The sequence below is a fragment of the Colletotrichum navitas genome (assembly GCF_030913465.1).
Source record: "Colletotrichum navitas strain CBS 125086 chromosome Unknown LY79scaffold_65, whole genome shotgun sequence".
Lineage (NCBI taxonomy): Eukaryota > Fungi > Ascomycota > Sordariomycetes > Glomerellales > Glomerellaceae > Colletotrichum > Colletotrichum navitas.
The window spans coordinates 204929-211149 of record NW_026850611.1 but is presented as its reverse complement, the minus strand read 5'-3'; positions in this window follow the sequence as shown (position 1 = coordinate 211149).

Here is a 6221-nt window from a genome sequence, read left to right as displayed (position 1 = left end):
TATAGTTATTAGTAAGTACTATAATAAAATATAATAATAAGGTTAGTTAGTACTAGGTAGACCTTAATAATTAATACTAGGTTAACTATACTTACTATAGCTAAGGATATAACTAGTATTTAGTAATAACTATAGTAGTAGTAACTATTATAGTAATAATAATAGTAACTATAATACTAAAAGTACTATATCTACTATAAGCTAGGTTATTAGTTAATAAAATATACTACTAATAAGTAATATAATATATTAATAATTTAAAAATAACTACTAGGTAAAAGACTTTTTACTAACTATATATTAAACCTTTTTACTAGCTATAAAGGTAGTTACCTATAAGAAGAAAAAGGTAATAAAGATAATAATAAAGACCTTAGTTACTACCTTTAAGGTAACTATACTCTTAAAAGTAATAAAGATAAACTAGAGGTAATACCTTTTATACCTCTACTATATTCTTTAGTAGTACTACCTTTAGTAGTAATAAGCTTACTTTAGCCTAGCTAACTAAGCTATTTATTACTAGTTAATAAAAGATAACCTTAGTATAGTATTATTAGATCTAGCTACCTCTTTTATATTAGATTATTACTTATTAGGTACCTTTTAAGGTATTTTACCTAATATAGTATAGTAACCTTCTCTACTACTAGTTATCTATAAGTAACTATATTATAATAGATCTAACTATTAGTAACTATTAATACTACTACTACTAGCTAAGTAAAGATCTAGTTTAGTAGTAGTAATACTATTTACTTAAAGAGCACTATTATAGTTAATATACTATTTAGGCCTATTACTTTTTATATAATACCTATAAATATACCTTTTTTACTTTACCTAGTAGATATAGATTAACTATTTATTTACTTTAATAACCTTATAAATACCCTTTAATAAGGTAATATTATAGTACTAGTTATATAAAAATAAAGGTATCTATAGATACTCCTTAGTCTACCTAAATATAGCTTTACTAGTTACTACTTAACTAATATAGAGTTATAATAACTTTACTAATAATTTAGGCACCTATTAGTCTACTGCCTTTATAAGGTTCTTTATAAGGCTAGTTATAAGGTTAAAGTTAAGGCTATTAAGTACTTAACTAAATACTACTATTACTACTAGCTCTATAGGAAGACACCTTTATAATTTAAATTTACTTTATATAATAACTACTCTTTTAACTATAAGGTTATTATTAATATTATATACCTTAAAGGTAACTAACTAGTTCTTTATATTATTAATACTATAACTACCTTTAATATAGTATACTTTCTTTATAATACTTTTATAAAGACTATATAGAAGGTACTTTATTACTACTAAATTAATGTCTACTAAGGACCTCTAGACTAGATTATTACTAACGTAAGTAAAAACTTTACTATAACTAAATTTTTATATAAAGCCTATATAATAGGCGTTAAAGTTAAGATTATCCTTATTAAGGCACACTATAGCATTAGAAAGGCTAAATAATATTATATAGTACTTTAATAAGCCTATAAAATTATATATAAAGAGTACTTAACTACTAACTAAGAATTAATTCTTTAAAGCATAGTTAAGATAGTTAATAATACTATAGGCCCTAATAGCCTTATACTAACCCTCTTAGTATTTAGCGCTTACCCTTATATAACTACTAACTTTACCCTTTTACTTAATATTATTTAAAGGGTAGCTACTATCTAAAAGGCTACTAATAACCTTTATAAAAGCTATATAATATACTAAGTTTATAAGGCACTTAAGGTATATAATAGCCTAGATACCTCTGCTGTTAAGGACCTACTATTAGGTAGTAAAGTATAAGTATAGTATAAGAAAAGTAAATAGTTTAGCCTATACTACCTACTATTTATTAATAGTAAAGATTATACTATTAATATTAATAGTCTATATAACTTTTATTTTACCTTAGTTAAACTTTACTATACTAAGAAGAAAGTAAATAAGCCTACTAATATAAATCTTTAACCTAACTAACCTATAGATGCTAACTACACTAGTAAATATATAAAAGATACTATTATTATTACTATAAGGATAAGAAAACCTATCTAAACTATAGCCTTTTCTTCTCTATAGTATACCTATAGGTAACTATATAAGACTCTAGTTAATATACTACTATAGAAAATAAATAAACCTCCTCTTGCTACCTTTCTCTTTACTAAAGAAGAAGCTAACCTAGCCTTTATATAATAACTATATAACTAAGGTATTATTACTACGCCTAGTAAGCCTTTTAAGTAGTTAGAAAAAAGTAAAATCTAAGGCCTTATTAACTATAGTGTATTTAAGATTATTATATATAACCTTTCTATTTACTAGGGCTATATCTTTAAATTTTACCTTATTAATAAAGTTAAAAGTAAAAATAATAAGCTATATAAGAAATTATAACTTATAGTACAAGGTTATAGTAATAATAGTAAAGAAACCTTACTAGTTTAGTTACCTATAATTTAAAGAGCTAGCTAGTATATAATTCTTATACTTACCTTTTCCCTTATAGCTAATAGTAAGGTAATATAGCTATAAAATATAATATAGGCCTATATATAGTTAACTTTATAACTTAACTATACTATTTATATATAACTTCCCCTTTAGATCTATAATTACTGCCCCTAAGGTACTATTATAAAGGTAGTAAAGCTATTATATAGCTTTACTAAAGTAGGTACCTATTAGTAAGTAACTTATAACTACTACTACTATAAAAAGCTTAATATAGTTACTACTTTATATAACCTATACCTACTCTTTTTATCTATAAAAAACCTTAACTTTATAATAATTAAAATATAAATAGATAATATAATTAGCCTAACTAGTATTAATTTCTTTAACTATAAGGATAATAAGCTTACTAAGGTAAAGCTTCTTATAAAAAAGAAAATTTTACTTATAGAGAATAAACCTCTAGTATTTAATAAAGGAATTATCTTATTAACTTTAGCTAAAGATAACTTTATTACACTTTACTAAAAAGGCTAAGGCGTAAAGCTAAGACTTATTAATAAGAAATTACCTATAGCCTAGTAAGACTATATTTAGTAGTATACTTAAGGTATATATATTACTTTTATTTACTAGCCTAAAGTATACTTTAACCTATCTACTATAGCCTAGTATAAAGAACTTAATAGTAAGGCTATTTAGTAACTTAACTAAAGAATCTAGTAGTAAATAAAGTTACTTAACTATAGCTTTACTTTTATTTCTTTTAACTTACTTACTATAAAGCTATTTATATTTATTAATAGATCTTTTACTAATAATTATAACTTAACTTTATAGTTAGGATTTATTATTTTTTTTACTAATAAAGAGGTTAATAATAAGTAAAATAAGTTTACTTTTTATAGTAATATCTTTTATTTTTTATTAACTAAATCTAAATAAGTAATATAAAGTATTTTTATATTAGAAGTCTATAGTATAGTTATAAGCGTTAATATAGTGTATACTCTTTTTATAACTATTATAATAGTAGTAAATAAGCTTAGTAACTTATTAATCTCTACTATTACCTATACTAACTTATACTTACTATATAAGTACCTAGTAAAGTTAGGTACTATTTATAAGAAGTACTTAATAATTAATATTATAGTACTATAATAATTATATAAGTAATATAAGCTTTTTAAGGTATAATAAATCTATAGTAATAATAACTTTACTAATAGGTTTATAAAGTCCTCCTTAAACTAAGTACTTAAGAGTCTTATCTCTTATAATAAGGCAAAGATATAAATAAAGGGATAAGTTATATAAACATAATAAGAAATAATAAGAATAATAGGATATAGGATAATAGGCACTTAGAGAAAGAAATAGGTTATATAAACTATATAGATTAATAGTAGTTAAATCTATTTAATATAGGTATATATTTCTAATAGCTATAGCTAAAGAGAAATATACCTAAACAAGATAATATAAGCCTACCTTTACTAAGTAAATAGATAAATAAATTTATAGTAGTATATAACTATAAAAAGTATAATACTTTTACTTTTCTTGTTTTATTATATTTTTAGGCTTTTTAGGAGGAATAAGAGCACTAGTAACTTTTACTATATAAGAAAGTTACTAGTGTTAGTATATAGGTAATATAGCTAGAGGTAGTAGGTTATATAATATACTGCCTACTAGTAGAATCCTTTACCTTTGCCTATACACAAGGGTACTACTACACTTATGCTTATACTTTACTTTATTAACTAGTTAACTATTAATAACTATAAATTAACTATATTTTCCTACCCTTTGTAATATTATAAGATATAGGATCCCTGTTAATTAACTAGTGAAAACTAATATATAACTTTATTAAGGATATATAATACTATAGGTAGTAGTTATTAGGCGTAAGTATAGTATAAAGTACATAGGACTATTTTAAATTATTAACTATATTAGCTAATCTATATACTAACTTAATATTCTAAAGATATAGAAAATTTACCTTATTATATTTATTAATTATCTTAAACCTACTAGTATATAGGACCTATTTAGGAGAGAAATATATAACCCTAAGTATATTAAAGAATTAGTAATAATACTAGACTAAATTAAGGTAGATTAAAATAGTATATAAGGCTACTAATATCTTGTTTTTAACTAATATATAGGACTATATTATAATATATAGTTACTAGTTGATAAAGTATTATAATCCTTTATTAATAATTAGTAATAACACTAGTAGTTAAAAAAAAAGCTAAAAAATTAAGTAATAAAAGAGACCCTTATGCCTACTATAAATAAGGTATTATAATAAAAGAGAAAAAGATAATAAAGCTTTTACTATTATAAGGTATTAATAAACTACTATTTAAATACCTTTACTTCTCTATTTTTTTAATTCTCTTTTCTTTTTCTTTTATACTAATATATCTTTACTTACTTAATTATCCTTTTTACTTTTCTTTCTTTTTTTTTTCTTTTTACTTATAATATATTACTTATATATAAGTATTTATATATCTAACTTTAACCTCCTTTCTTTTTAAGATTAGTAAGTATATAACTAGAGATATTATATAATAGTACTAGAAAAAAGAACTAATTAAGTAGTATACTTTACTAAGAAAGGCACTAATGGCTATTACCTAAAGATCTAAAACACCTAGATTAAATTTACATTATACACTATAGAGAAACCTAATATATAGGGTTTATAATTCTAAAACTTCTAAAATAATATTATTATTAAGCTAAAAAAATAAGTATTAGTAACTATACTTAACTTTACTAATTATAGTAACTATTAAAAGATTAAGAAAGCGTTATTACTACACTAGAAGATTAATTATACTAATATATAAGTAGTTATATTTTAGATTTATAATAATTAGCGTTAATTTTTTAAGGATAATTATAATAAAGATATACTATATATAATAGTAGTAATTATATATAATATTACTAAAGATAATTAGCTAGTAAGTATATATTTAGTAACACTTTATACTATATAGATATTTAAGGATTTTAAACTACTATATTCTCCTCTCTTTACTCTTAATAGTCCTTCTCTATATCTAGGCCTATTACCTAATATAACATAGGTTTAAGCTTATTGCCCTATACTACTGTAGTAACTATAGGCACTAAAGTAAGATATATAGGTAGTACTTCCCTAAACTTTATAAAAGTCTTAATTATAATATATAATACTATAGAAGCCTTAATTATAATATATAACACTATAGGATATTAGTAATAATAGTATATAGGTTAAATAAAAGAATATAATATAAATAATTTTACTAGTACTATAATAAGACCTTACTACTACTATATTTACTTATATACTTATAAGTAATATCTTAATAACTAGTGCTTTTACTATTATACTATTAAGTAATACTTTAATATAGAATATTTTAGTGCTACTATTATTCTTTATATATAGACTAACACTAATTACTACTATAATAAGTAGACTTAAGTATACTAGATATACTATAAATAATATTCTTTTAAAGATAGTATAAGTATACCTTAATAATAATTATAAGTTAAGACTACTTAACTTTATCTTTATAAAAGTATTTAGTTTACTACTTATTACTATTAATAAGTATATTAGTCTTACTTAACCTTAGAAGTAACTATATTACTCTATATTATATCTTTTTATTTTTATTTAATATATATATTTTTTTAAGTATTTTATTTATTAT